The 6052-nt window shown below is 37.3% G+C and overlaps 1 long non-coding RNA gene across 1 annotated transcript; it reads right to left on the bottom strand.

Moving 5' to 3' along the window:
• Window positions 1-3071: 3071 nt before the first annotated feature.
• LOC311087427 lies at window positions 3072-5034 on the bottom strand. Its single transcript, XR_014607275.1, has 4 exons — window positions 4944-5034; window positions 4417-4474; window positions 3297-3389; window positions 3072-3185 (listed from the first exon to the last, which is right to left on the bottom strand). It is a non-coding gene; the product is annotated as an uncharacterized lncRNA (long non-coding RNA).
• Between the last annotated feature and the right edge of the window lie 1018 nt (window positions 5035-6052).

The raw sequence follows: 6052 nt of genomic DNA, 5'->3' as shown, positions 1-6052 counted from the left end.
GACAAGCATATATTTCACCCTTTCACACAACTTCGTGTAGCGAGTTGTGGTGATTAACTGAGTAAACGTGGATAGTTGTGATTTAATGAGAGAACGTGTATAGTGCAGATAGTGCCAAGAAGTGATTGTGAGGTGACTGAAGGTAAGGCATGTAGATTTACAATGTACTATAAATATATAAATGAAAAATATGGGCATTGCTAAAGAGGGGAACTATGGATCCTGTAAAAGTGAGGGAGCTTAAAAATGTTCTTCTCCATGGAACATATCCTCCTGGATGTTCCAAACAGGAGAAGTTAATTATTAAAAGAGCTGAAAGCTATATAATGAAAGGTAAGCAATTATAGAAAAAGGAAATTGCCATTTTAGTGGCACAAGCACAGGAAGTTTCCTGAGCCTTTGTGTTATCCACATTAGATGGCGTGCTTCACTATGTATGCCAGAGGCGTAAGCGAGGCGAACATTTGGCAAAAGTGGTCACGTCACCAGAGGAGGCAAATTATGTTTTTGTTAGCCTTCATGCCATCAGGGGGGTCATTGTGGCATGGAGAAAACTGTTCACGCCATCAGCACCAGATTCTACTGGCCTGGATTGAAAGAGGACATCCGCAAATGGGTGAGTTTTATTCCAGCTTAATTATTTTGGTTACACTTTATTTTAATGTGTCCCTGTTACAGTTTAATTACAGATTTAAGTACTGAGTAATAATAATTAACTACATGTACTTACTATAGGGTTAGGGTAGGATCAGGATTTGGTTGAGGGTTAATTGCATGTAATTATGCCTGATTTATAGTTATTACTATAGTAAATACATGTAACGTGTGTTACAAGGACACATTAAAATAAAGTGTTACCATTATTTTTGGCACATTATTTTAAACCCAAAGCACTACATCACTTAACACAATACATTAAACCTTGTAGATAGCGCAGTGCCCTGAATGCCAGGCCAGAAGGTCTACATTGAAGGAGAAAAAAGCCTACATGCCAATAGAGGCGAGTATACCAAATGACAGTGATGTTGCACAATTGTATAACATGCATATTATCCTTCTATATGACTTATATAAGCCCTTATATAAGGTGTGATGCTTACCTGGATTGTTAAGCTGCATAATCTTAACAGAGATAGTAACAAGGATAACATTATTTACCTTTCAGAGTTCTAACAAAGTTGGTGGGTTCAAATGCTGAGAGCTGGGACCAACACCTGAAGGCTACTTTATTTGCAGTTCGGACCAAAAAGCAGCTCACAACACAGTTCTCTCCATAATATATGATGTTTGGTCGGGAGGCAAGATACCCATCAGAGCTTTCTGAAAATTATGAGGTGGGTTCGTAAATGTCAGATGCATCTTCTGTATGCTAAATCTTTCACTGCTGATATCACTAATTTTAGGAGTGTTTGTGTTTTGTATATTTCAGATAAATGATGATAAGGTGGAGAGAACAGTGCATCCCAATCCTTGGCAACTGGCCTCCAAGACCTGCCAAAAGTGCACAATGTGGTCTTGGAGAATGTTGAAAGGGTCAGAGAAAAGGTGAGGAAGAGGAAGCCTCGGCAGTAGAGTTCTCAACGGGTCGGGTCGGCCCGACAAACCCGACGGGACCCGCGGGTTCGGGTCGAAAATATAATCAAATGACTCGGGTCGGGTCGGACCTCGGGCTTAATCTTTTCCGCTCAGTGAAAAAAAAAAAAAAAACATTTATTAATCATCACAGCGTAAAGAAAGTCTGGCTGCTGTGTGCAACGTGCATCATGGAGAGGGGCGGGGCAGACCTGACGCCGCTGCGTGCACGCCTTTAGCCTGGAGAGAAGAAGATGGAGTTGGTGAAAAGTAAACTTGCCGCAGGTGAATTCACCGTCGCTACTACAGCCTATTTATATATTTAAAGTTTATTGTTTCAGTTGTTTGTATTGTTAAAAGGCGTGAACATTAAAGGTTGATTTGAATTCCCGTCTGCTGGTCATGATAATACTTGTATGAGAAAAAAAAAAATCTGACGCGGCGTCGGGCCGCGGGCCGGGTTCGGGCAGATAATTCATGTTGATGTGTCGGGTTACATCGGGTCCGGGCTTTAAAAGCCACGGGCCGGGTCGGGTCGGGTTGTAATTTTCAGGCCCGTTGAGAACTCTACTCGGCAGGGGCAGGAGGACAGATTTGAAGTCGGAGACAAAGTGTTCAGCAGAAGAAAGAAACTCATGAAGGTTTTGAACAACATAAGGGAGGATAAATCATGACAAGATTGGTTTGGGTGAACTAACCCTTTAACTTATTTAACCACTTCAATGTTTTTTTCAGCAAATCAAGACACTTGTTCACAATCACTGGAACATAATTTCCAGTTGTGTCCAGTTGCATCAGGAATTTCTTCTCCTTAGGGTAGTAGAGTTCACAAAAGCCAAATATTATCTGAATATTACATTTTGACTCGCATTGGGACACGACTCACATTCTCTTTTTTTATCCTCCAGGACTGAAAGTGGAGAGGCGGAGTCTCAATGCACAGACAACAATGGGCATCTATGTCATTCGAGCGGAGGGTACTGGTCCTGGAGAAGAACCTTCAGATGTGGGTGTTGTTCTTGAAGTTCTGCAAAGCCTGCCAAGTGACACACTTGGATGTGTGACGCTTTTTGGACTAATTTATGCCCTTAACTTAAACTATCCAATGGACCTCACAGTCATGATAAAAACATCGATGTATTCAGTCACCCATAAACATTATTAGATCGGTCGGCTTGACGTTGACGACAAGGATCCATAATTCTTAGCAAATGTTGCGTCATCAAACTACGCCTTTGTTATTGTAAATAGGTTTCCATACATACAAAATTCCATACTGTACGTTTAATACAATTACTAGTTAACTAAATACAAAGTAACTAATTAAATTACAGAAAAATTAAGAGATATACCTTACTTTACTTTTTCAAGGGAAAAGTAATTAAATTACATTCATTAATTATTTAGCAATGCATTGAACCCAACACTGGTCGTTCCAAACTGGTCACACTGGTCACATGATAATGTTAATTTGTGGGTGAACCTTTTCCAAGGCTTACAATTTTATTTTGCAGCTGATCCAGGTCATTTCTAGTTGAAAAGCTTCTCATTTGTCTGATGTGATCAATCATGCTCTGCACGGATTGCTGCATAGTTTAATATTTCACTGCACACTACACACAAGGGCATAAGCTAGACTGCGATTATGTTAATTTTCTCATTGGCATCAATGTAAATATATCCATAATAAATTTATAACATAAAGAGAGTAGGTTGACACACACCTCATATTCTTTGAGAAGTGTTTCGATGTCTTCGTTGAGGTAGACACTTAGGCACCTCAGGATACAATCTCGCCTGGTGTTTATGTCTTCATTCTCAAACAAGCATTAAAAGATCCCAAAAAAACATGTAATTAATTATTAACTTACAGTTTTAGTAAGTTAGCTTTCTGTCCCTCTATAGACAGCTACGCAACTACAACTTTGACGCTTCCAAGCGTTCATAAAGAGATAGTAAAACTATTCCACATGAATTGAGCGGTTTAGTCCAAATTTTCTAAAGAGACAGACTAAATTTAGGCTTTTATTCACATAAACATTGATCAGCGAACATAAACAGCTCAACTGAACTTGCTTAACACACTAGAACAAACCTCACTGGTTCTCGCACGTCAAGCGAAAATTCTTGAGCTTCCGTTTACTATAACTGATGTGAGTTGATGAATGTTTGAATGTGAAAAAACTTCAATCTGTTCATCATAAAAAAGGATTGAGTCTCTTCAGAAAATTTGGACTAAACCGCTAAATTCATATGGATTAGTTTTATGATCTCTTTATTAACTTTTTGAAGTGTCAAAGTGGTGATTGCGTAGCTGTCATATGTCATAATACCTATTATATGAATAATGCTTTAACAATATTGCATTTAAACAATAATGCCAATAAAGAGAGAATGTTTCAGCCTAAAATGTTTTAGCAATTCATACCGGGTAGATAATGAAACGTCACACACTTTGCATGGCCACATTCACGTATCTGTGAAAAAAGACAAAAGAAAGAAAAAAACAGTTTACTTAGAGAAACGACAATACTTGATTTACACTTGATTTTGCTGTAACAAGACAAGTCAAAATACAGCTACTACTACTACTAATAATAAATTAATAAATAATAGTAAATTAATAACTTTTATATAACAATTAAATAACTACATAGGTCCAATTTATAAGAAAATATGGTTGATTGCAAGATGATATCGGCTGTTCATGTCTGTAAAATATGTTTTTAACTATGTATTCGGAATGTAATGTTTTTTATGTTGAATCATATAACATTCAAACTGAGATTAATTGTTCATAATTTGATGTATTGATTTTTCTATGTATTTTTGTAGCATACATACAAGGTCGGAGGTTGTCCATGTCCAACCATATAGATGTAAGAAAGGATGCTTGATGTATCTGTAAAAGAAAAAACGGTTCTAGTTAGAAACAAAATGCATATGCTTATGAAATTACAAAGCCAGCATACATTTTTTAGAGTATTATCGCGATTTTAATCTTTAAATTCTTAACTTACCCCAAACCTAACACCATTTTTTATTTACGCAATGTACGTGGGCCAAAGTTATAGGCTACTCAGGTCAAACAAAAAATGCAAATGAATATAAACTAAAAACACAAAACATCTCCCAGTTACTTTTAATTAGTTATACTGTGTAGCTGAAAAAGTAGCTTAAGGGGAAAGTAGATAAAGTTAGCTTTTATTAGAACCATGTGCAAGTTAGCTAGTGGACTAAATCCAAATTTGATAGTCAGGGGGCATTGATACGTGTAATACGATATCAACAGCAGAAATAACACATGTATATACATTGAAAACAGAAACAGTCAACTTATATACGATGAGTACATAATATAAAAAACTTGCCTTGCAATCAGGTTGATCCAAGAAGGTGCTCCGATCTCATGTAAGATGGCGAGGAGAACTTTTTCAACTGCCGCTGGTCTCTGCTTCATCTTTTTTCCAGGTGCATTTAGACCTGTCTATGTGCAGTACTGCCCCCTATGGATCGGCTCTGGCTTCCATTTCCCATAAATTGTATGCAAACCAATCTCATAAAATGTAACTAATAGAATCTGGCTCGTTCCGCAGCTACCTTTATTTAAACCATATTCATACTTTTTAACTGATTAAATCGAATAGTTTTCACAATTAACAGATTTACATTGATTCTAAGCAATCTGACTACATGTGACACTGTCACATAAGAGACATGATTTACTGCTCTATTCAGTACAATTATTTTATGTATAATAGAGTTTTAATTGGTTTACATGTTTTCTTAGTCCATTTTATTCCTCTTAACATTTTAAGTGTGTATGTCTTTAAGAAATGTATGGTTGGCATGTCATGTGAGGGATCACATGACAGGAAGTATAAACTACACCTGTACAAAGAGAGCAGCATGGCAAACAAGGGGCCCAATCACTTTTCTGGAGTGTGCAGTTACCACTTGCGGACTCACCTTTCCAGACACCACATCAAGCTTTTGGATTATCACTTATTTTGGATTGTATATACACTGGTGGACACTCACATTGGGACGCTTCAACACACAAGGATTCATATGGACTGTTTTAGGGTACGGTGCAATGGACTCTATGCTTTTTAACAGCCTGAGTTTCCCTGGCTTTATTGTGTTGTTTTAAAGTCTCTTGTGAAGATTGTAAATACACAGTTCTTATCCACTTTAACCTCAGTTTTGTCTCAATCTTTTAACACCCAATTCCTCAGACAGTAAAATCTGACCCCATTTTAACTTTTGTAATTTCAACATAATTGGCTGAACGTTACATACATACATTTAGAAAATATTATGATTTAAATAAAATCAAAAGGATGCAAATACATAATTATAAACTATGCCATGAATCATTTTTTTGAGTGCAATCTTCCCCCGACCCCCGCCCAGCGAGTGCTTGAAGTGCGTCAGAAACATAGCGCGCGCGCGATCATTTGTTGGTAATTTGTTGTGT

This window comes from Abramis brama, assembly GCF_963993115.1.
Source record: "Abramis brama genome assembly, chromosome: 7".
NCBI classification, from domain to species: domain Eukaryota; kingdom Metazoa; phylum Chordata; class Actinopteri; order Cypriniformes; family Leuciscidae; genus Abramis; species Abramis brama.
Note: the sequence above shows the minus strand (reverse complement) of the source record. Positions and strands in the feature narration are given on the sequence as shown.